Here is a 25,805-nt window from a genome sequence, read left to right as displayed (position 1 = left end):
GCTTTTGGAAACCCACAGTGCTGGTGGGCTTGTCTGCCATGGGCACTTTTAACTACACAGGAAAGACATGTAGGAGAAACACTTGGGTATAAGACAGTGTTGAGAGTTCTGTTACTAAATAGAAGCTGATTAAAGCTCCATGTCAGTTTAGAGTGGTTCAAACAGAGTTCACTTCTGTGTGGCATTTGCCTTTGTATGGAACTTCAGCAGCAATGTATGGGAACATGTTACTCACCATAGCCAGGCAGCTGCACATATTGCCATAGACCATAGAGAAGCTGGGCTCATCGATGGCTTTTTCAAAAACCAGATCAACCACGCCTTTGAGGCGCTCCTCTGTGTCGATGGTGAGGTCCATCACCTGCTTCATCAGCTGGTTAAACATCTGCGGTGTCAGTTTGTTCAGGATACTGCGCACCTTCTGGAAAAGCTCCTGGAGAGGAAAACAGACTACCGACTAAGCTTTCCATTACAAAGATCCCAATCTTTTGTTAAATTCAGCAGTTCTTCCACATAATGACTAACTCCTCACTTTCACCAAATATTTACTCTGCCATTTGGAACTTCCTCATGAACAAAAATCACTCAACTTTGCTATATAGACCGATAAAGGCATCATACATCAATCACACTTTCTGAGAAGTGTAGCACTGGCAGCAAACAGTTTATCAAATCTTATCAACTAAAACCCCTCATGTGCTCCAAATTCAAATTAAAAGAAAACCCATTAGAACCAGCTACAAGAATTTTAGATTTAATCAATATATAACTCCTACAAACAAAAAAAATATATACATAATAACCAAATCTGATCCAATAATAACCCTACCGACCAGACAATGCAATGAAGATCTGTCAATCTCTCCAAATGCTGAATTGCACACAAATTTGCAAGAATATTTTTAACACAACCACTGGGTGTTAACCTATAATATATACAAGATCATCCACAGAATACACTACAATATCTACAATACTCTATCACCAAAATCAACACCACAATCAACACAAGGAACAACAAGCACACAAGATCTGGTCCTCAGTATCATCACACCCCCTGTTTACACTAGAAACCAATGTCCCCCTGCATAGCTACATTCGTGCACACTCCCCGCACACCCACCCAATTAAACAACGACTCTATAATTTAAATATCCAATTCTTGAAGAGCATATCGCAAAAAAAATTAAGTAGCTTTCAAGACCACCATAACAGGCTGTGACTCTGAAATCTGAAAACAGGGCACAGCGGAGTGAGGTGCTGACCTGAGTTTTCTGGGTCTCGGGGTTCTGGGTGTTCTCCCTTTTCCTGCCAGGTTTCCAGGCATTCTCAGCCTTCTTCAGCTGCACCTCGTCATTCACGGACACGTTGGTAATGATCTTGCGGGGAGGCAGCCGTCTCGGGCCTACACTGAGCAGCTGAAGCAACGAATGGGTGCTCTTTATTATGGGCGGTAACAATGTCACAAAGACCTCGGTCACATAAGATGACCAGGCGCTCATTCATTTGTGACAGAAGAGAAGGGATGAGCGGAGAGACCCACCGGTGCACCCCTGCCTCCAGGAATTGCCCTGCTGAAGTCTGCAGAGGCTGGGTTGAAGCCTGGGTCTCTGGCGATAATGCGAGGGCCCACCTGCTGCAGGGGCAGCTTGTTTTGTTTGATCTAGAAAACAACAGAGTCAAGTCGAAGTCCATCAGCCCCTCTCCATGGAATGGTTTTAAAGGTCCCCTAAGGCCAATGTTTTAGCAGGCTTACCTTGTCCAGTACCACATCAGAGATGGGAGGAAGCCCCTCTGGCTTCTGCATGCAGGCAGGCATGAACTGGAAGGCCAACAGGAAGTCTCTATCATACTGCCTCTTCCCATCCTTCAGCTCTGGCTCTGCATGCAGAGAGGGGTACAGTGAGCACCTGGAGAGAGGAATCACCTCTCTGTCAGGACACTGGGCCTGCCCCACAGGAGTGTCCTCTTTTGGCTTCTTCCAGGTGTTGGATAAACTAATAGCTGTAAATCATAACAAATCAGTCTGGTGTCTTTTTAGTGTCCTAACATAGCATGTCATGCATGTGCTTATTTACCTTGACTCAAGCTTTGCCTAAGATTGGACTGTAAAATGGGCTCCACTTTATCCTCCAGCAAGACCTCTGGCTCCTCGCCAGTCTCTTTCAGCTCTGCCCCAGTGGAGGCTCCACAGGCCTGGACTGCCTCTATAACAGCCTGGCCTGGGAGAGTGAGGCCTGAAGGAACAGCAGTGCTGGAAGGCAATGAGGGCGTCAGCGTGCCTGAGGCAACCGCCTCTCCGGCTGCTGGACTTGCAGCCTTCGCCGGAAAGTGGGCCTCCAGGGCCAGGCCGACATTGACATTCCCCTGCTCTGCTACCTGGCTGTTCAGCTGCTGGGATTTGAGGTAGAAAATGCGAGGATAATGAGGGTGTGGACATAAAAACTAGCAAAAGACAGAAAAGATGGAGAGAGAGAGATAGAGAGAGAGAGAGAAAGAGAGAGAGAGAGATAGAGAGAGAGAGAGAAAGAGAGAGAGAGAGAGATACTGCACACACATGCAGAAGAAGGGGAATGGCAATGAGGGTGGGGGGGTGAGCATAGCACAGCACAGCACAGCACAGCACAGCACAGCACAGCACAGCACAGCATAATTAGAGAAGTGAGTAGAGAAAGAGGCAAAGAAAAAGCACAAGAGGGCAAAAGATCCAGCCGCAAAGGCACAAAATGTGTGTGTGTGTGGAGGTGGGGGGGGGGGGGTGAAGACACAAAGACAGCAAGAGACAGCAGACAAGCATGGGGTGCTTAAATAAATGGGCAGGAGAAATAGAGAAAGAGAGGAAAGAGGAACACTGTTAACATTTAGGGAAAGAGGACACAAAGTAAGTGCAACAGCGCAGTAGTGAGTGTTCCCTTTACAGAGAGGCCTTTCCTCAGAGGAGCTGAGGTGCTCAGGGTTTGGCTGAATCCTTCTTACAGGGCCTTTACGTGGGCTGTCTGTGTAGAGGGAACACGAGGGAAGATCAGGAGGATTCGAGTGGCTGTGAGGGAGAACTAAGATGGAGGCAGACGAAAGAATAGGCACGGCAAGTCGGAACATCAAAACACATCTGAGAAGCCTTCTTAAATCAGAACAGCCACAATCACACAAGCTACTGCAACCAGTCAAATATAACGGAGGAGGGTCAACGGTGTGACCGAATCACTGAAGAAGGAAGAGAGAATGGCCGGAAATCAAACTACACCATCAGATTTTGTTGCTGATTGTATGACGCTTTTAATAGGACAAGACAATGAAAGCCAGCCAAACAACCAAACAATCAGCTCAGAGCTTATTATGAGGGAGGACTAGATGAGAGAGTACTTTGACCTGTGGAGTGGATCACGCGAAGCAGCGGCCTGCAGCCGATCAGGGGCTCGGGCTGTGGGACTGAATGGCTTACCTGTGGAGCAGTAGGGGTAGTGCAGGGACGTCCCACTGGTGGGCTTGTGTTCTGGCTAATGGCTACTCCTGACATGATCTCCTCTGTGATATCCTTGCCATCCTGGTTAGGGTCTCGGATACGGATCTTAGCGAACAGCAAGTTATTTGCATCTATTAAGTCAATCCACAATTAAATTAATTTCACCTCTGAGGCAGGGGGAATACTCACTGTTTTCTTTACCCTCTTAGTGGGTGGAGGCTGCTGAGCTGTATGCACTATTATGGATGGAGATTTGGTGTATATGGTCTGGCCAGGATAGTATGAAGGCCCTGCCACTAGTGGTGACCAAAAAAAAGCACTGGTTTCAGTTAGAGAGCAAACGAAAAACCAGTTTCAGCCAGCGGGAATACCCAGAAGAAAGGTCTCTTTATCGGTGAGAGCACGCATGTGGGTTTCCCAGGTGGGGGTAGAGAAAGGGAAGTCCAAACTCACCATATGCTAGTGGGCAGTCTGCAGGAAAGAGCCCAGGGTAGAATGTACTGGGTCCTGTGGGCTGGACGGAGTACTGCTGGGGATGTCCCACGTAAGGAAGGCCACTGTGGTGATACTGAGAATGAAACAGAACAGCAGAGGTAAAGGGCCTAGCACCAGACATGGCCATTCATATAGGACACTCCTAAAAGAGATATTCGAAGCAGTAAACAAACAAAAAATACAAAAACATTTAGTTTTTACACTGAAAAAAAACTAAACTAGAATTTCTCATTTCTGCTTCCAAGATAAAACATATTTCTATCTACACATTTTAGGAGCAGTTTATTTATTGCTGGCCAACCTGTTTATAGACAGATTTTCAACCCATTTGCTACACTGTGTACATATTTGCACAGGCGCTTTTCTCTGCTCTGGGTACCTGAGGCACGTAGTACTGGAGTACGTAGTACTGGCCGGTCTGGGATGAGGTGAAGGGCATGGGTGTCAGGAACATCATGATGGGCTGGCTGGACACGGGTCGAAAGGAAGTGATGTTACTTGGAATGGCAGGCTGGGCTGTCTGCATCTGAGGGATCTGGAAAAGCTGGGAGAGGAGAGGAGTGGAGAGTGAGGGTCACAGAGCAGCGTGGCGTATGCCGCAGCAGCCGGCTCAGACGCTCGGAGTGAAGACTTTAGTCAAGAGTTGAGTCGTGGACTCTACAGCAGTTGTACTGGGAATTTTGAGGAGATATATACATAAAAAAAAAAGTTTAACATTTTCAAGGGATTTTGAATGTCCTGTTATGCTAGGCATGCAAGATACAAAAAGAAAAATCTTTCAAGAGTCTGTTTCACATGCATGGCACTAATACAAGGGTGAATGAACTAGCATGAAAAATTAAACAATTACAATGATGGATGCAGCTAATTAGCCATGATTGCAGGAGAGGGGATATATATGTAAAAGACAACTAATCTTGAATGTAAATTTGTACCGATAACCTGAGTCTATCAAAGCCAATGCTGACAAAATATGACATGAGCTAGAATTCAGAATGTGACAAACCCCCATCCCAGTTGGCTTTGATGCTCAGAATGGGAACATAGTGAGGGAATTCCTTCTACATGAGAAACAGTAAAATGAGCCTAAGAGGTGATTCTCACATACTGTCTCCCACCGAGCTGTTGCCATCTTAACATTTTCTGGACATAAAATCCTCCCTCCAGCAGTTATGCAGGCAGGCAGAAATGAACCTTTGTATGGGCTCCTGGGTAATGGAGCAGCCATACCATGTCCAAAACAGATTATTAAAAAGCACTGGAGTCCAAAGGAAATAAAGAGAAACAGACTAAAAAAGACTAAACATAAAAGACTAAACATAGGTGCTGGCATCCTCCGAACTGGGGAGCAGAGTGGAGCGCAGGTGCACCACTGAGCTACTGGAATGTCTTTCAATGCATTTTTTGAGGCTGCAAAATTACCTGAATGGATCTCAATCCTCCCTTGAATATTGAAGCAGGAACGAGAGAGAAGCTAGTGGAAGAACGCACTAATGGGTGTAGAGGGTCAGAGAGACTGTAACACGCTCACATACACTGGCACACACAATTTAAACAAATCTTTAAACAAATTTAAACCAAACCAAGTTTTGTTTTTTTTTAAATGACGGAATTGAACACTGTTGTTACAGTGGAATTGTGAGGTCAGAGGCAGAGCAAATGTGTTCCACTAACCTTCCTGGCCCTTTAAGTGCACTACTGCAGATAGACTGAAAACAAATTTCACCTAAATAAAATCACACTGTAACACTGAAAACATAAACACAGACAAGCACTGTGTTTGTGAGGCGCATTTCATACTGAATGAATACAAGTGTAAATTTACTGTCTTGTGCAGTTCAATATAACAAGTTCATGGTTCATTGCAGGTGGAGCCACCGTCCTTGTTGATTGAAAACCTTAAGAAGCAGAAGCAACAGTCCTATTCCAAGCTAGAGAAAAAAGGCACAGGACTCTCACACAGCAGACTCTGAAATGGAGGCTCTCTCACATTAAGGCTTGACTTTTTACCTCCAGACATTCTTGTGTGGTTCCTAGATTTTTCCCACATTCCAGTCCTTTTCTTAAGTACACTTTAAATAGAAAATAAAGTAATTAATTGAAGGGAATAGCCGGTGCCATCTTTATTCTGAGCTTAATGTTGCATACAGACGAGGTATTGTCCACAGAATGTCTAACAGTCTCAGGTGGGTTCAATCTTTATACATTTTCATCAAGTTACAAAACCATTTTTTATTAAAATTGTATCTTTAGGTGGTATCCTGGCCTCAATCCCGGACTTGCCACAGAGGCCATATTTGGTCATTCTCACTTCCTGCTTACTTCTGAAGCCTAATTTGGTCTTTTACAATTCCTGCCATCATATTATTACATTAATAATTTCATTTTATTACCTCACTTGAGTACACCTCTGGCTGGATATTGAACCACTTGGTTGTAATCCTAAATGAATCATGAATGATGCAATCAAAGGATCACTGCTTGAAGCCAAGCAAAAAAGTTTGATTTTTCACATTCACAGACATGAAGAACCAGCAGGACGAACCAAGACTGATGTGAACTGTGTGGGAAAGTAGACTTTGCACATACTGTAGAACAAAACCGCTTTAATGAAGTTGTAAGCAAAGAGCTATTAAGAACATAAGCCTGTGTAAATCCTGATAAGCAATTGTAGTTCAGAAGTGTTTGAATATGTGTATTGTTTGTTTGTATTTTCACAGGCCAAAAACAAGTACTGATTAGCAAGATTTACTACCTCCCAGTACACCACAGGTGTGGACAGAAAAGAGGTGCTCTGTAGCAAAGAGAAAGGAAGCTGATTGCTTGGTATGTAAAAGGACAGAAACCTGGAAGCTGGTGTGGATAGTATGAAACCCACCAAAAATGAAAACAACAGCTTCATTTGGAAAAAAAACCAAAAAACCCAACAAAATGCAGCAAGAGAGAACAGGTCTTTGCTTATCTTAGATAAATCAGTGTTTGATATAATCAATGCTTAAAAAAGCATGGTAGCCAGGAACAAAAAAGTAACCAAAAGTATTCAAGATGAAATGTGCAGTGTATTGGCTCAGTCATTTCAACTGTTCCCCATTTTTTTTATATCAATTTTCATCTCTGACAAGGAAGATGTGGAGGGGAACCTGGGAGGCTGTTGGACAGGGTAATGAACTGGATTGCAGGCTCAAACACTGTATGCACTTGAAGGACAGTGTTCACTGCAGTTCTGTGTACGCCTTTTTTTCTATCGTGACTTTGTATCAACCGGGAAGGAGCAACTGTCATTCACACCCAACAGGAATGCAGCTAGTTGTGACCTTGAGAATTCTTGGCTATGGAATCGCCAAAAAGTATCTTAAGCACTTTAGCACCATTCTAAGACAACCATTGACAATAATTACTCACCTTAATGAATGCTTTGTCCGCATCTTGGCTGCATCTGAGCTGGTGGTTGAAAAGCAGGGCCCGCAGCTGTCGGTTCTGGTGCTGGATGTCATACTGCTCAGCGGTCTGACAGGCACGCACAACTCGTAGGTCTGTTCAAGGTGGTGCTTGTACACCTCAATTTCCATCGTAATTGTCCTATACAACCATTAAAAATTTGACAGAAGTTAAAAAACAGCAGAACGGTTTGTTACAACTGGAAAAAAATAAATAAGAAAAGATTGTTTGTTGTACATGAAAGTCAGTCAGCCATGAGGATAAGCCCTCTTGTCCAAAGTTCTGATCAGCAGTTATGACCTCCTAACACTGCAATCAAAATGCACGGGCAAAAGATGCATTACTAAAAAAATACTCTACAGATCTGGAATTCATGTCACCACAGTCAAAGTTGAAGGCTTTGTTCGGTGAAAAGAAAACAAATGCATCAAAGTTGGCGTTATACTCAGTAAGAACTCAGTAGACTAAGAAACTGCAAAATACTCAGAGAACTCTGTGCATGAGTCAGTGGCTCAATAGTCCAACTAAAATCAGCCAGGACCACAGTTTAGTTGGGCTAAACATGAGTCAACTAAATCCTTAGTCAGAGAATGATATTCTGTCTTTGCTGCTTACATGATCAGCTTCTTTCAAATAGCCATGTAAACTTAGTCAACTTAGTTATTTAGGAATAATATCAAACTACATGTGGGCCATCAGATCCTGTTTGCCCTTGAAGACCCACTCACAATCTCTGCCCAAGTCAGAGACTATTTAGAGCTATTATCTTAATTCCAGCACTGGACATGCATTACCTTGCACAGTTTCACAACTCTGGCGTTGCAATAAACCCTGCATACGTCTTAACTAAGAAGGCAACAGTTCAAATGGAAAACCTACTTCCTTTCTGGGAGTGAAGGAAGCCAGCTGCTTGATCTTCAGTGTCTGGTTGAGTCTTGGGTGCATCAAGCACAGGGACACCAGCTGAGACCCCATGGTTGAGGTGCTCCATATATTGTGCAAGGATCGGTTCGTTATAATCACCATTCTGCATTTTTTAACAGCAGCAACAGCATAAAATGGTTCAGTTAAGGGTGCATCATTGGAAGACTTTCACTAAAATATGTCCTCACCATGTCTCAAATACAGCAATACCTCTTAGAAGCCATCGTACTGCACACAGAATGGACAGTCCCAGCAGTTTCTGTTCCCATATGGAACCTCAGTGTTTTGATTACAGAACCAGCAATTCACAATGACATGAACTGGTTTCTTCCCATTGAATAGGGAGTTTATATATATAACTGAATTTGATCAAACTATAGCAATGATTGTGAGCAAGGAGCTTTCATTTTACAGCCTAAAAATGAAAGTGGCAAATAAATGTATGTTACAAATAAACCAAACTTGAAACTTTATATGAATAGCTTCATGTTGAATATACACAGTTAATCAGTCATTACAAACTACATTCTATTAATACAGAATGTTTATGAAAGTTAATTTAATCTAATTAACAATAAATGAACAGTCGAATATTGTAGTTCAAACAGTCCGATAGCTGTAGTAATGGCTTAACTCATTTTGCTTATTTAGAGAGAACGATACATTTGAAAACCCACAGGTTTGTGAATTTGGGTCTCTAAATCATACAAAAGTAGGTTTTCTATTGCTGAACAGTTAGCTAGCTAACAAACTACCAGCACCTAAACGATCAAAGTTGAAAGCTGAACAATGAAATGGTTCCACAAGGAATGGTTTATAGCCCCGAGTTTCACACTCGCTGACCTCAACTGTTAGCTAGCTAACTAGCGTATCGCTGTGATAAAGCGATACAATCTTTAGCAATGAGGACATGAATAATGTATCCTTTACAATTTTCACAATATTGTGAAATTTAATTTGCTGGCATTGGAGGTTATTAAATATTCACAATATCAATAATAATTCCTTGGCTCACAGAATCAGACATTACATTTTTGCTGTTATGGCAGCTGTTATAAAGATCATATTTATACAGAACCCTGTTCAGTTAGTGCTAGTATTGAGGAACCATTGCATAACTAATAGCGGTACAGAGACAGAAACATCATGTGTTCAGATGAATAACTGGATGTGTGTGAGACAGTCTGTGAGAGGTTTGCATTTGTGTGTTGCATGACTATGAGTGGGAAAACCATATAAAGGTAAAAACATTACCTCTGCAACAAGGATCTCTTCTATTTGAAGGAAAGGTTTAAGTTAGACACAGTCTCAACAGAGTAAGTTAAATCTGTCTGTGTTAAGACCAGTTGACATATCAGTGGTTTATCACTGATTATGTCTGCCACTGAGATACCACAAATTAAGCTTTCCAGATTCCAAGACATACAGTTGTGCAGTGTGAGCCATACATCAATTTGAAAACTTCAAAAGTCACGTAATGTGTGCATGGCATAAGCGTATTAGCAGGTCCCGAAAACATTTGCTATCAGAAAGGATTTCATCATAGAAAAAAACTACAAATTCTAGACTTGAGAATGTGAGCATCAATCTCACTAACACTCACATACTAAAAGAGCACTCTACCACTTGACCTAGTTCTCCTAGAGTGGGACTTGTTTGCAGATCGGACAAAAGCTGAAGACACAGTGGAATGGCAATTCTCTAGGAGATCATACCAAATCCTGCATCCACCCTAAATATTTCATCTAGCTGTGAAGTCAAAAAAGCTTATTCCTGAAATGACAGGAATAGTTCTTGCAGATTCTGATATGCTATGCAAACACTATAAAATGTGAGCTATGTTAGATCTGGCAGCCATTGGCTCTAACTGTCTCTTTTTATTGAGTTAAGCAATGCTTACAGAATAACTTTCTATGGCTTCAAATACTTCCAAGAATTAAACCTTGCAGAGCTCTGTAGCTAGATACATTGTCTCTGTAGGTTTGACATGTTCATTTGACAAACTAGCTAAAATAGCATCTTTTGGTTTTAATAAATTGCCCCTTAGACCCAGACAAAAAATTGCTCAAAATCTTTCTGCTTATTCATGCAGCAATGACACAGATTTCCAAAGAAAGAGGACGTATGGTTAAAGCTAGAAAAAAATGCCTACTCTGTGCTCAGGCAGAAAATCTGATATTTTAAATATGTCCCTAAAAGGTTTATATTCCTTGGCTCACAGAATCAGACATTATATTTTTGTTGTTATGGCAGATTTCATGGTGTAGTAGACAGCACTATGTAACTCGCAGCAATAAAGCTCAGTGGACTTTGCAATTGATGATTTCGTCACTGTGTACAACTGCACTGAATTGCTCTTTAACAAAAGCTTCTCCACATTTGCTTTTGAAGTTTAATTCAAAAGTTGGCTGCAGAATAACCATTTGTCAGAGGGAACAATAAGTGTCAACTTTCACCTATGCTCGGTCGAAAAAGTGGCCGTAATCTCGTTGACACCAAGTCTACAATTTCATGGAAAGGTTCCCTTCAGTGCTGCACCAAAAACTGCGAAACGAACAGAGAAAGGCCGATGAGCTCAGTTGGTCAGAGCGTGGTGCTAATAACGCCAAGGTCATGGGTTTGATCCCCATATGGGGCATGTGGGTTTTGTTTGATGAATGACCCCTTGTCAACAAACCACCTGTTTGAACTTGTGTTGCTTATAACATTGCTTGTAAATCACAATCTGCTAAGACATGTTCCAAGTACATGAGAGTGTGTTCTTGATTACAAAACTTTACCCATGGATTTGTGCTTGTTTACAAATCTTGGACAATGCAGAGAAAAGTATGAAATCAGAGGGACTCTGGCATTAGTGTAAGGCTCTCGATCGCTGTGTGAATAGGTCAAAGAAGCCATTCCAGAGGCATGCAGACAACCTGCATCCTCCCCATCAAATTATAGCCAGTTAGGTGTCTGGCAGTGCCAGGGAGTTCAAATCCTTTAGTCTGAAATGTGTTGGGATATGATTATGCCTGCCACTGAGGTCTGACAGCTCCACAGTTGCCTTGTGAAAAGAATACAGTATAGACCGGCACCCACATACATTACTGTACACATCAGAGATCAGCGCAGGAATATCAGTTTGTAAACCCGCCAAATCTGCCCCCACAGGCTCCCTGAGTTCTACTAATCGCTCCAACACCTTGTTTCAACCTCAGTTTCTTTTTTTTTGAAGCGCATGAGGCAGCTTCAGCTATTTCCACAGGCAATCATATTAGATGTGCCATCAGTAACCAGACATGTGACTTTATTTTATTCCCCATTCTTCCATAAGAGAGGATTTCACACAGGCCAAATTTTCAGCCGTATGCGCCTGCAGGAATTTCACAACACCAAGTAGTGTAGACTTCAGAAATGTGTTGTCATCTATAAAATGGCAGGTCACAGCCAAGAAGGCATCCACATTAAGAGATGTCCACATATCTGCTGACAAACTCATTGCAGGAATTTTCTGGACCTCAGCTTTGGCCTTCTCTTTCTCTTATTGACATTTGGCCTCAACCATGGCCTTTACAGTCTAAAGGGAAGGAAGAAAATAATTATATATATTTTTAATACTACTCTCATAATGTATCCATGTCACCACACATACCTTCCTAGTTGGGAGAATATAAGTTGAATCCAATTTTGCTACCAAGTCCCTGAAGCTTTTATCCTGAACTAAGCTAAATGGCTGTGTGTCTCTAACTATCATGGAGACCAAAGCCTCATCCAGCTCTTCCTTTCTGGTCACTGCTTTGTAAAGATTAGATTATACTTTGTCACCAAAAAATATAGTACTCACCAATGAAATTCACTTTATAATCCAATCCAAACTGCAAATAACATGTAAGGTGCAGAGAATAATGCAATATATATATATATATATATATATATATATATATATATATATATATATATATATATATATATATATATATATATATATATATATATGTATATAGAGTATATACACATTTTATATACATGTGCATAATAACGTTAACACCTTGTGACAACTGATAAATAAGCCAAATGACATTGGCAAGGGTGACAGTAGGAAAAACTCACTGGAATGGTGGAAGGGACTTGGAAGGTGTCAGACTCAAAAGGGAACTCATCCTCCTTCGGTTAACCCTGGATAAACCTGGCCAGAGATGAGTTGGGTAGAGGATGGCTGACAAATTGTAAGCATGAAAGATACACTACAGCATTCCTACACAAAGACATCATAGGAGATAGAAACAGAGCACAGTTCACCTGGATAGAACACCTGGGTAGAAATACAGTAACTCATTATTATAACAGTACAAAGAAATGAAATGTGGATCATCCAGGTGAGGTTCATCTGCTAATCTGCACATAAATATTGTTTGTGACAGTGCAGAATGTTGCAGGTAAATGGAGGGCAAGGTGCTGTCATTTTAAGCATTTTAAGGCAGGTCCAGGAAGGAGAAACCCCAGCAGGTAGGAAGAGTTAGTGGGGAGCACAGATAGCACAGCACTCCAGAATCATGTACTGGAGCATGGTGTGTCCACTGGGGGGAGGTGGGGTGGTTGGAATAGCATAAAAGACTGTTGTTACTGCAAAGATTCATTTAGACCTTTCATTTGGACTGTTATTCTTTTTTTTAGGGGGCGGGGGGGCATGTATTTAATGAAATAATAACGAAAAATTAATAGATGAATTCATACCAACTCAAATTTGCTGGTAAAGAAATCATTTGTAAGGTAAAAGTTATTTTAAGAGTGATGTTAAGGAATTTTTTTAAATGTTAATTATAATTTCATTAGAATAATTCTAACATCTACGGGATGATCTGAGGGTTAAAGAAAAAAGAGGAGTACCTTATGGGCAATAAAGCAAAAGTCATTATTGTAGTACAAGACCCTTTGTTCTAGCTAAGTGATCTGCTGCATCTCAGTTTGAGTCATGTAGAATTCTAAAGACAGAAAGTCTTTATTCTGGCATAAAATAAAACTGAAGGGGGAAACATACTTTGAGTTAGTACCAGTAGTTATTGATTGTACACAAAGTCCAGTATGCATCCAAATGTAATCAAGAGATATCTGTTGGTAGCTGAACATCTCCAACTCGTACAATGCAATGTTTCTTGTGTGTCAAATGAACTTAACAATTCAAACATCCATAACTGGCCATGTTTCTTGCCAACATACTGGTGTTTGGATTTATGGGATTACATGTATGTTGCCTTCAATAGCTTAGTTGGTAGTGTTTAGGACTGTAGAATTTAAAACTGTTATCCTTAGTCTGTCAGTTAAAATCTGACTCAAAGGAAGTTTGTTTTTTCACATACAAGCTTCTTTTTTAAGTGAGCAAATACAAAGAGCGTTCCCTGACCTGGAATCAAGCCCAAGTCGCAGTGGTGAAAGTGTTGAATCCTAGCCACTCACCCACCAGCAATAAAGCTCATATGCTTCTGACAAACATTTTTCAAACTCTGTATTCCTAGTATACTGACGATGTTTGTATGCATACTAGACTTGGTATGCATGAGCATTAGGAGGTCATAAAGAGAGGTATTCATATTTCTTTTTATTCCACATAAAAATTAAGTTTGAAAGAGAATCCTAGCCACTAGCTCACCAGGGATAAAGGTGACAGTTTCCTCTGACATGAACATGAGCTACATTCATTGGTAACATTTTGATCGAAACCAGGCAAAAGTATTTAGTCACTAGCTGAGATAGCTCAGCTGGGTGAGTGTTAGATTGAATATCAAAAGACTCCTAGTTCAATCCTGGGTTTTGGTAGCTGTGCAAGACCAAGCTCCTCATCAAACTGTCCTCTTTTTAAGAATATTTCATAAACTTTTACATTCCTTTCCTAAAAACGAATGACATTACTGTTTTTACGCTATTGTTAGAAGTCATAGTGTAATAGTGCTCTAGACTTTGAATTCAGTGATCCTACTTAAACTTTAGTGGAATTTGCACTTCCTTATGATATGTTTCCTCACTGCACAGAGAGCCATTTGAACATTGGCTTCTGTATAAACCCTTTTGAAATGTTTTTCATTAGTTGTCTACTGACCAAACAACTGGACAAAGGAAGGGTAGGCGTCAGCTTGCATGTATGCTTGTGTTGGTATCCTGGTTCACACACTCCCTGTGTTTTCATGGAATGGGGCCTACCTCAGCTTCCTTTGGCTCATGGATGGGCTTTGTCCTACCAAAAAAGGTGATGCAAATAAGTCATCTGCTTACTAAAGTTCTTGAAAATCACACTCTGCGAAGAGGCATTGCATAATGCAAAAAAACCTTCAGAAACAATACACTCTAATGACAGCAACCAACATACTTAATACAGGAGTGACCTCAGGGGTGACCTCATCCAAAGGCCACAACAGGAACAACAGGCTTAAGAAGGGACACATGAAATGACCTCAAAACACAAAAGTGAGCAGGTAAGATGAGTTGATATGTGACTTCATTAATGTGCTTGGTAATTTCATATGGACCGATATACTTGGGACCTAACCTGCGACATGACCCCGGCTTGCGGAAGTCCTGTGTAGAGAGCCACACTCTGTCACCAGGTTGGTATATCGGGTTCTCCCCTCTGTGCCTGTCCGCAATTTCCTTATACGTTCAGAGAGCTCATACAATACACTGATCTGTTTCCTCCCATACCCTTTCGCTCTGCTGCATCCACTCATCCACAGCGGGGAAACCAGCTGATATGGAAGTCCATGGGACATTTGAGGCTGATAACCTAAAATACAATAAAAAGGAGTCAAGCCAGTGGATGAACTAGTAAGTGAATTTTGGGCCATTTCTGCCAATAAGAGGAACTTGGACCGGTCTGATGGATTGTTCATATAAAAACAATGTAGGAATTGGCCATTTGACTGTGGATGTAAAACTAATAGCTACCCCGATGTGTTCAATATAGGAAGCCCAAACTCGAGATGTGAATTGATGTCCCCAATATGATATTATGTCCTCTGGGATGCCAAATATACGGAACACCTGGTTAAACAAGGCTTCCACAGTTTGGCAGGCTGTAGGCATACTCGGAAACACAATGAACCACACACCCCTGGAGAATCCATCAACTACAATGAGGACAGAGAGGTCAGTAACGCAATCTAAGGTGATGTGAGACCAAGGACTTTCTGGTACGGGAAGAAGCATGAGCTTTCCTGTGGGTAGGGTCTTAGGCATCTTGCTTTGACTGCAAATTGAACATGAAGAAACATACTTATAAATATCGCTTGTCATAGCCCTGAACCAGCGAAGAATGAGCCCACTTCAACAGATGGTCACAGCACAAGGTAGGTAATGTTTTCCCGACAGACATTCCATTGGGATGACTGTGTCTTGTATGGCTTGTTTATTCCATCATCTATTTTATATACACTTGTCTATTTAATCATCTATTGTAACTTGGACTTGTCGTATCGTTGTGAAAGTACAGCTCCTACCCCGATGTTAGCAGCATCAGCTTCCACGACAAATGGAATGGAAGGATCAGGATGTCGATGTATGCTAGTCGTGGTAAAAGCTTCTTTCAGTTTCCTGAATGCTTGATCAGCCTCCTGATTCCAAAGTAGCTTGGTCATTGCTCCTTTCAGGAGGGCTGTGAGAGGAGCTGCAATGCTGCTAAAATTCCATATGAAGCATCGGTAAAAGTTTGCAAATCCCAAGAATCTCTGGAGTTTTTTTAACTATAATAGTAATGGGCCACTGGAAGATGGCTTTGATCTTCTTATCATCCGTAGTGATTTCACCATGGCTGATCACGTATCCTAGAAAAGTTATAGTTGAAAGGTGGAACTCACATTTCTTTCCCTTTACAAACTCAATAAACTTTTACTCTTTACTACTCAATGCATAAAGCTGTCTGTGTTTGATGTGCTCTCATTTTCCCACCACATCCATTTAGCAGTACTTCTGAATCACCGAAATGGCTTAAAACAGCTGAGGGGATGTTTGAAACTGAGTGATAAGATGTTCAGCAATTTATATATGATAATACAAGGCAGTAAATTAAATTGGGCTGAACTGGACAATAGTACCTGGCATGAAAAGTATGTCGTAGAGAGAGTAACAAAAAACTCAACCTCTCACCTCGCGCTCTGAGATGTCTCCGTCACTGTCTGTAGTGTCCTCTAGGATACTGCTGCCCTCACTAAAGTGTGTCACCCTGACCGGGTCAAACATCTCTTGAACATAATAACTGCACAATGGAAAATCAGCTTCAAGTGCTGCATTGAGCAAGAGTGCACTGTAAATGGCCAGATATAAATGGCAATGTCAGTAGTAAATTTATATATGCAATCATGGAACAGGACCTAGCTGTAGAGCACAGCTTTAAGGTGCATATTATGATGTGCTCTTACCAATCATCCTCCTGGCTGTGTCTTGCTCTTTTGGCCAAATGTTTCTCTTCCAAAGCAGACAGACCAGACTCGCTGCATATTACTCCGTGCACTATAAATAAACCACATGTATAATGCCTTGTAAACAATGGAAGAAGGGAAATTTGAATTGTGACTACTCTGTTAAAGGGGCGGATAAGGCAACCCACCCAAACCCCCCCGAAAGCTGTTCTGTTATCCCTAATTGCTATGCAATAGTCCTGTGATTAACTCAAAGGCTGGAGAAGTTTCCCCTTTCTCTACTTGAATCCTGAAGGCTGTTCGGTTCCGTCACCCACAATCCATCCTGTGTAATTAATCATTCACATCATAACTCGACCCCGTGTAATAGGACAAACTCACTCGGATGGGGGAAAGGATCACAGACTACCTGTACTGCTGCCGCAACTCTGCGGCCATTCCAACAACATCCACATACTTTCCAGCAACATCCTATTATAGGACACAGTGTATCTGGCTTAAGTACACCCATTTAATAGCATGTTGGACCTTCTTTGGCCTCCAGAACTACAGCAATTCTTTCTGGCATAGTTTCCACTATATGCTGAAAATACTCTGCAGGAATCTTGGTCCAATCTTCATAGGATATTTTCTCTCAAATTACATGGAGGGACTGACATGTTCTAAATTGCCTGTTATACCTTTACCCAGGGATGTTCTATAGGATTAAGATCTGGGGACTGTGAAGGCCAGGGAAACATTGAAAATTTGCTGTCTTGATACTGGAACAAATCCGTGATTATACAACCCTTGCGGCAGGGTTTCTTGTATTGTTGAAAGTGTCCTTCTGCCATAGTTTAAGCAGCTGCATGAAGGGATGCACTCGGTCACAATACATAGGTAAGCCCTTCTGTTCAAACGTCTAATGATTTCAGAGGACCCATGGTGTGCCAAGAAAACATTCCTCACACCTTTATGCCACCTCTACCAGCTTGAACTGTTGACACCTGACAGGAAGGACTCTTTTAACTCATGCTGCTTATGCCAAATTCTTACCCTCCCATCATCATAGTGCAACAGAATTTTGGATACATCTGACAAGATGATGTTCCACTGTTAGTTTTCTGCTCTTCTGCCCACTGGAGCCTTGCCGTTCTGTTTGCCTCAGACAGCAATGACACTCAAACAGGTCATCTCAACAGGTCATCCAAATGTGCTAAGGGACGATGACCTGTGCATTCAGACAAGTTAGTTGGAGCAACAGCATTGTATCTGGCTGCAATTTGCTTGACCGTGCGCCACTTGATCGTCAGAATGATTCTTGATGTCATCCTCCTCTGATCCCTTTCAAAATATTGGTCCTGGTTAGTCTGGTCCATGCCTCGTTCGCAGTTCGCTTCGCTCAGACCGCTTGACTTTCCCATTCTAATGTTTACATGGCGTTTTTTGCAATTAGTCAAAAATGACCTTTCATGACCTTCATTATAAACTTTTCTAAGCAGTCATGACCTCACCCTGTCATAATATTTACTATCAGATCTTCCCTGTGTCCAAAGTGATCTCATGGCAGGAATTTTCTAGCCAACCATTTCTAAGTCAAGCCAATTCAAGCAGAAATGCCACTGAGAGCGTTTCTGATGAACTCCTGTCATTGTACTAAGTCGGTAAGAAAGGGTTAACTACATAAAAATAAAAGTGAATGACTTAAAAGTTTGATCATTTTAACTGATTCTATATTTTATGGAATTGTGTAATTAACCTTCATTATAAACTTTCCTAAGCCGTCATGGCCTGTCCCTGCCAGAATATTTACTATCAGATCTTCCCTGTGTCCAAAGTGGTATCATGGCAGGAATTTTCCCAAGTGTTTACATTAAAGGAATCTGACTATACTGATTACTCTTTGCCAGCTAACAGCAAATAAAAGATGCTGGATTTTGGATTATGTGAGTATATAACACGTGACTGTGTTTGTGTCAGAGAAGGGAGAGGAGAGGCTTTGTCTCCGGCCTCCCGCTGCTTGCCGCTGTTCAGCTTCTCACTCCTGAGATCCTTCTCGTTCTCCTTCTCACCATTGCGTCCCACTCCGCCAATGCTGCTGCAACTTCAACCGTTGACAAAGTGCACCGGCTCAAAGCGTGGTCTAGAGCCAAATTTGAACACGGGCATCTTCCTCATTGGCTCATCTCCTCAGAGGGGCAACAAATGCACAGTTTCAGCTCCTATCGATACCCAGGTAGAACCTTATAAAATCAGACTGACAATGACAAGGAAACCATATTTTCAACACCTCCAGCACAACAAGTAGTAGTTTTTAGCAATGCACTACTTTTAGTGGTTGTTGAGCATCTGGAAAGAATGCAAGTCACCAGGGTAACATCATCAAGAAGCCCTTTTAGACTTACTTCCATCAGATGAATTTGGCCTCTTTTTTGCTTCAGTATTTGAGACTAATTTGTAGGAGGGCATTTTGCCAACATGAATCCCCTCTGCCATGTCATGCACTCTCTGCATCAGTTGTGGGCCATACCTGCTAGACCAAACATTTACATTCTGAATACTTTGGCTGAAGTTGTTAAAATGTTAGTATAAAAATCAACACTTTTAGCTGTATCTTAATTTCAGGCTGATTTAACAAGTAGATAAGATAACGTAGTGAGCGGTTGTCTTGGCTTGTCCTAATGGCAGTCAGGGGCCAAAACACTTACTGTAACACTTTATACTTATAACACACTTTGCTTAACTATTACAGATGCCGTTTAACAATGCGTTCTATTTTTAAAATCTGGAAACAGCAACTCAGCACAGAAGGCGTTAGACCCTACCTGCATCCTAAGAACACATGGGTCACCCACACTATCGATAGAGACAACAGCTGATCTAAGTCTCTTGCTTCGTAATTTTCAACGTGCTTGTTTATGAATAACTTTCGAACTAACCATTGCTTATCACTTTCAAAATGTTGTCAGAATTTATTGATATGAAAGACTCTCGTCATGCTGATAATTGTCTGGTAGGACCAACTGACGTTATTGCCCCGACATACGCCTGGTGAGAAAAGCATTGTGGGAATTTCAAGTATGGCCTGTGCAATGCTCGGTTTGCCTGCTAGTGTCGGCTTTCCTTGGACATTTACATTTACTGCATTTAGCAGACACTCTTATCCAGAGCGACTTACAAAAGTGCTTTGTTATTTATTCATAGAATACATCCTAGCCAGTCCAATAGGTTAGAGTCCAATATAGCAATGATCTAGAATACTGTAGAAATACAGGGATTACTGCTGATGCCTAGAAGTGTTAGATACTGGAGCCTTTCTCTATTCAGGCACCCAACGCAAGGTCTCTGCCTATCAGCCATGACATGGCGGCTTGACCACAAGCTGGTCGCCCGAGGTCATCCGCTCCCTCTTCTTGTCTCCTTTACCCCTCCCTTTCTCTTTCTCTCTCTCCGTCTCTCTTTAAGCACAGGAGTGGCTAATGGCGGGCAAGGGAACAGCTCGTGGGTCGTTCATGCAAAGAACATCTAATTTTTACTAACCTTGTCTCTTTCCTTTCTACGTAGACCCTTAGAACATGCCTCACTTTTCCCATCATACTGTAGATTTAGATAGTAGATATAGGACACATATATACTCTGTGCTTTCCTCAATAAAGTGGAACTCTCTTGATTCACTACCTTGGTGTCAGTATCTCTTGACTTCTCCGGATCCGGCTACAGAGGGCAGAGGGTAACTTGGACAAGATCGAACCTGAGGGACTGGTCACTTTGAACCAGTTTCTAACAATTATTATTACTAATATTATTATTATTATTATTATTATACATGGGCCTCCATATGTCAATGCTATTTTAAATCCCAAAACACTGCAATATTAATACTTTGTGATGTTGATATTGACAACCAATGTCCAAATTAACAGGCTCCATTCCAGCACTTGTCAGTGTAACATCACCTGTCAGGACAAATGTTCTCTCATCTGTCCTCCCCTTCACCTCATTATAGTCATTTATGGCCATTCTTTAGTGAGACTGTATTTGAATCTATCAAACCATATCTTATTTACGTGTTTTAAACTAGCTCTGAGCGCTGGCGACAGCTTGAAATATGAAACACTTGATCTTGTTTCACGGGCTGATATCATACACAACAGCTAACACACTAATGCAATAAAACTTAACAAAACCTCTTGATTCTCCTTCTGGTAATGTGCAAGCTACATTCTACTATTTACTTTATGCACCTACAGGATATGTTTTCTTTTTTTTTTTCCTGGATTGAGCGCAACTACACACCTTTTTTCTTTATGAATATAATTATCAAGGTTTATAAAGCTTTTTGAAAATCTAACTATCAGACCATATCTTATTTATGTGTTTTACTATAATTATCACCCCATATCTTATTTATGTGTTTTAATATATTTATCAGACCATATCTTATTTATTTACGTGATAGTGGGGATCTTATGTGACAACATGAACAAATAGAGTAACATGGTTTTCTGTTTCTTGCCTTTAACAGATCTTAATTCCACTACTAATGATGTCATAGTGAAGTTTTCATTTATTAATCCCTCAGATTAGGAAATTGGCTCCTTTTACCCAGAGATGAAAACAGGGAAGGCACTTAGCCTTATAAGACATTTTGGGGGCAATTATCAAATACAATAATTTATAGATACACAGTATTATATGCAAACTTTGAACAAATGGACAAACATTATGATAATTTGGTGAATTTAAAAGATTAATCTGATGTGGCACAGTTATAAGAATTCAAAATAAATGTAGCATAATGAAAATATTCTTGCATGAGACCCACTAACTCTTACAGCTGCTTTGAAAGACAAAAAACGTATTTATCTTCCACTCCACTCAAGGATGGCCACACTTGGAATTTCCCTTGGCACATTTAAAACATTGTGTGAGCCAGATAGCTTCTGTTTTCATTCATCCAATGCTCTGAGTAGTAGTGTTCCATGCATATGAGATGCTTCAACACGTCCATGCGTGTGATAAAGAAACACAGTGTAAGCAGTATTAATGAAAGTGCATCTCTACCTCAAACTCACCAGTGTAACAATTAGTGTGTGAAATCTAATTTTAAATGGCGATCAGCCTTCTTAACAAATCTCCAATAACAAATAAGCAGAACTCACCTTGTTGAGTGTTTGTTTGTTTTTGTGTGTGTGTGTGTGTGTGTGTGTGTGTGTGTGTGTGTGTGTGTGTGTGTGTGTGTGTGTGTGTGTGTGTGCAGTTTTAAGCATAGCAAGGCACTTCAGGGTTGCCAGGTGGAGCCTTCCTGAAGACCCTGATACTGAAACAGCATTAAAAGCTGCAGTGGCACTGTAGTTGTTTTTATCTGCACTTATACTGCTTTGAACTCTTGCACTTTTACATACAGTAAGTTTCTGTGTACCTGTGTACATTTCTGTGTACCTTTAGTAAATAAAGGGATTCTATTCTAAAATTACAAATCACTATGTCCAGTGTTCTGATAAATGACATCTTCAAATGACCTTTGCTGTTTCTTTGCATTAAACTTTAAACCTGTCTTTTAATTATTCCACAATATTATACAGGATAGTCTTGACAATAAAGCTATTTTTAATCAAACCTAAATGAAAAAAATTTAATAAATGGGTTGTTGTGTTTGCAGGTTTGATTCAACACAGGATCAGACAGATTCCTATAAGTGGGAAAATTAAAAAAAAAAATTCTGCTGAACCTGAGTCTGCAACCAGCTATTCATCAGAGAGAGACTATTAACAGACCTATAAAGAAACTGATGTCATATGCATATGATGAACAAGATTTCCTGCTGGATATGTACTCTCATGCGAAGGACTCTGAGACTCAAACAGGCAGGAGTGTCCTTCCAGCATTACAACCAGTTTACCAGTCAGCATCTGCAGTCTGCTACATAGACCTCAGAGAGAAAGACCTCCCTCTTCCTAGAAGTGCTGAAACTCCAAACAGTGAAGAAACCAGTGGAGCTTAATGACTGGTCAGATGAAGAGAGTGAAGTGAGGAGTTTCCTTCAGTGTCTGCCATGCCCCAGCTGAGCTGAGTGTGAAGCTTTTATTAGTACTATAGGAGTTGTGTTTAACTTTGAAACTGATGGTGTCACAGCCATTTGTGGCCGAGAGTCTAGAAGAGCATAATTGGCTGTACTCTTAGGGAGAGAGGGAGTGGCATACGCTCTCTCCCCTGTCAATTACAGAGACACCGTGCAATCAAGGGCGTCTATAAGTTCACGCGTCAGAAGGGGGAGGAAAAGACTATTTTCCGAGTACTTAGAATAACATTCCGTACTTTTTGGAGAACATTTTCTAGAGTGTTTTCATGTAGAGAGAGAAATGAGTGGCTAAAATGTCAGAAACATTAAGGAGACAAATGGGGAATATATAACAGCTCTTTCCATGTGTTAGTGACACCAGCGTTCCCTCTTTTCCCAGATGGTAAAAAAGAGCCCTGACTCTTGCAAACTTCATTTTTTTGTAGAACAAAGATAAATAACTCGCTTTATGGCCTTTTTCCACCCATGCATACCAAGTCCAGTATGCATCCAAACATTGTCAGAATAGTAGGAGTGCAGACTTTGAAAAATGGTCTTGTCATGTAATATCTGCAGCTTTGTCCCTGGTTGTCTAGTGGTTAGGATTCGGCGCTTTCACCGCCGCGGCCCGGGTTCGATTCCCGGTCAGGGAAAAACCTCTTTTTATGCTCATATAAAATGACAGATTCTGCATTAAAACATAAAGTTTGTGTGAGTCGGAGTTGAGCCGACAGTTATTACTTCTACTGTACCAACTGAGCTATTGAAAGCGACATGCAAGTAATCCCACATGTCCAAACACCAGTAGGTTGGCAAGTAACACAGCCAGTTTTGGATGTTTCAATTGTTAAGTTCATTTGACACAAAGAAGAAAGATTGCATTGTATAAGTTGCTCAGCTACAAACAGATATATCTTTTGATGACATTTGGAATCATACTGGACTTTGTGTACATGAATGGAGAAAGGCCATAAATGGTTAGAATAACATTCAGTGCTTTTGGAGAAAGGTTTTGAGAGTTTTGTCATGTAGTGAGAGAAATGAGTGGCTGAAATATCAGGCATTAAAAGTGCATTTTGCACTCATGGAAAGAAAATTGCTTTCATGTGGACCACATTGAGATATCGAACTGCTTGTGGAACATAACACCTCTTAAGAGGCTAGATTTGTGCTCTCAAGCTGCGATGGTGGTTTTCTCATGGCTTCTAAAAGAAGAGGCTGTGGTCAGGGTGGAGTGAGTCTTTGATAACCAAGATTGTTGTTGTTTTGGCCTTCGAATAGACAATGGCATTACCCAGTGTCAGGTCTTTCTCAGTAAACTGCAGAGAATGATATAGAGGGCAAGAAATGGTCAAGCACAGTTTTATTGGGTGTGTGTCTGTAAAAAAAACTAGAGCTCTCTGATACATTTTTGGTTCAAGATTTAATCATCATGCAAATGATTGTGATTAACACTTTGTCTGTTTAATTCAAATATTATACTATAAACCTAATATTTTAATAGGGTTGGCAACTTTCTAGATCCGATTACTACATGTGTGTGAAGTACAGGTGCTGTAGCTATATGGTATACAATTGTCCACAGTAGCCTAATTATAATATATACAACCAAAAATGCATCTAAAATAAACACCAGAAACCTGGACTAAGGGTGATGTACATAAGTGCATTAAATCTAGGTAGGACTGCTCAATAGGTAGGATAACAGCAGAACAATTGTCCCGCCGTATAAGCAAAATGAGAGACTGCTAAGGCCGCCAAGAGGGTGCCAAAGACCATGTATTTATTTCTATTTGTTTTTTACCTATGTTATGTCAGTGGCAGCTCAGATTTCTGCATAGGGCTGCACACAGGCTTGGGCCAGCCCTGATATCACAGTGTCGTGCACTGGAAAACCATCAAGCCTGTTGACTATGCTACCAGTGTTGTTCATGTAACTGTGCAAATAAACTGCAAACACAATTACTTTTAGAAGTATCATCCAGTTTGTTTTCACAATTGCCAAAATGTAATGAATCACAGCCAGTGTTCACAGCTGGAATGTATTCCTGGCTGATGTGCCCTGTTTCTGGTTACAAAAAAAAAAAACAACAACAACAAAAAAAAATTAAATTGGTGGATGAATTTTCAATGAAAGTGCTTCGCTCAACAGCCATTAATGATTCTTCTATCCAGTATGAATAAATTGAAATTCCTATCCTTGTATCAGGTGCAGCAATTATCGACTGAAATGTAGCTGTATGTACATGCAATATATTTGTGATTATGTAAATTAAACAGCTATTCTTATTCTTATGGCTAGCTAAATAAATTGCAATTTCGTCGACTTCAAGGCATGGCATGGTGTTTATTCATTCTTCGGCATACAAAATGACGCCTTTTCACGTTGTGGAACTACAAATATGGCGACCTTTTTTCTTTAGCGTTTTAATGACGTAAAAGCAGAGTCTCACCGTAAAGTCGGGCAGGAGGAGCTGGACTCATTTATTTCTTCGTATCTTCCGCCATCTAGCGGTCAATAACGGGTAGTCTTGAATTGATTTGTATCGCATAATACTTTGGATATAAATGTTTAAATTTCCTGTTGCAGGACAGACAAAGTATAGTCAACCAGTTCTAACCTTTTGATAAAAACTTGAACTTCAAAGTAGGTGAATCTATTTCCTTAAACCAATCAGATCACAGTTCATTTACATAACATCAATGCTTTGAGTGCTTTAGATATGAGAACATCACAGTGATCTTTCTGCTCACACAGTCTATAATTCTGTATTATGTGTTTCTATAGCTTCCAACTTTCATGAGTTCCTTGAATCTGTGGAGAAAAGTGCAGACCAATGTAGTTTCTTATTTGTGAACATTTATACATTCATTGTAATTTATTTATCATTTAAATGTTTTATTACTTTTAATTTATAGACATAAGGACACAGAAAACAGTTCATATACTGAATGAATTGTTACATGGTAATATTTTCTAGACTGTGTTTACCATATGTTTTTATTTCTAAACGTTAATGCAGTGTGTTAATCTGTCACACCGACGCAGAAGGAGTGA

General features: G+C 40.7%; 1 non-coding gene across 1 annotated transcript; it reads left to right on the top strand.

Annotated features, from left to right (window-relative positions):
- The first annotated feature begins 23,328 nt into the window (after positions 1-23,328).
- On the top strand, positions 23,329-23,400 carry trnae-uuc (transfer RNA glutamic acid (anticodon UUC)). Its single transcript has one exon. It is a non-coding gene; the product is annotated as a tRNA-Glu (tRNA).
- Positions 23,401-25,805: the final 2,405 nt, after the last annotated feature.

This window comes from Electrophorus electricus, unplaced genomic scaffold, assembly GCF_041902795.1.
Source record: "Electrophorus electricus isolate QZ-2024a unplaced genomic scaffold, ASM4190279v1 Scaffold48, whole genome shotgun sequence".
In the NCBI taxonomy this organism is placed as follows: domain Eukaryota; kingdom Metazoa; phylum Chordata; class Actinopteri; order Gymnotiformes; family Gymnotidae; genus Electrophorus; species Electrophorus electricus.
This window is presented reverse-complemented; position numbering and strand designations above follow the sequence as displayed.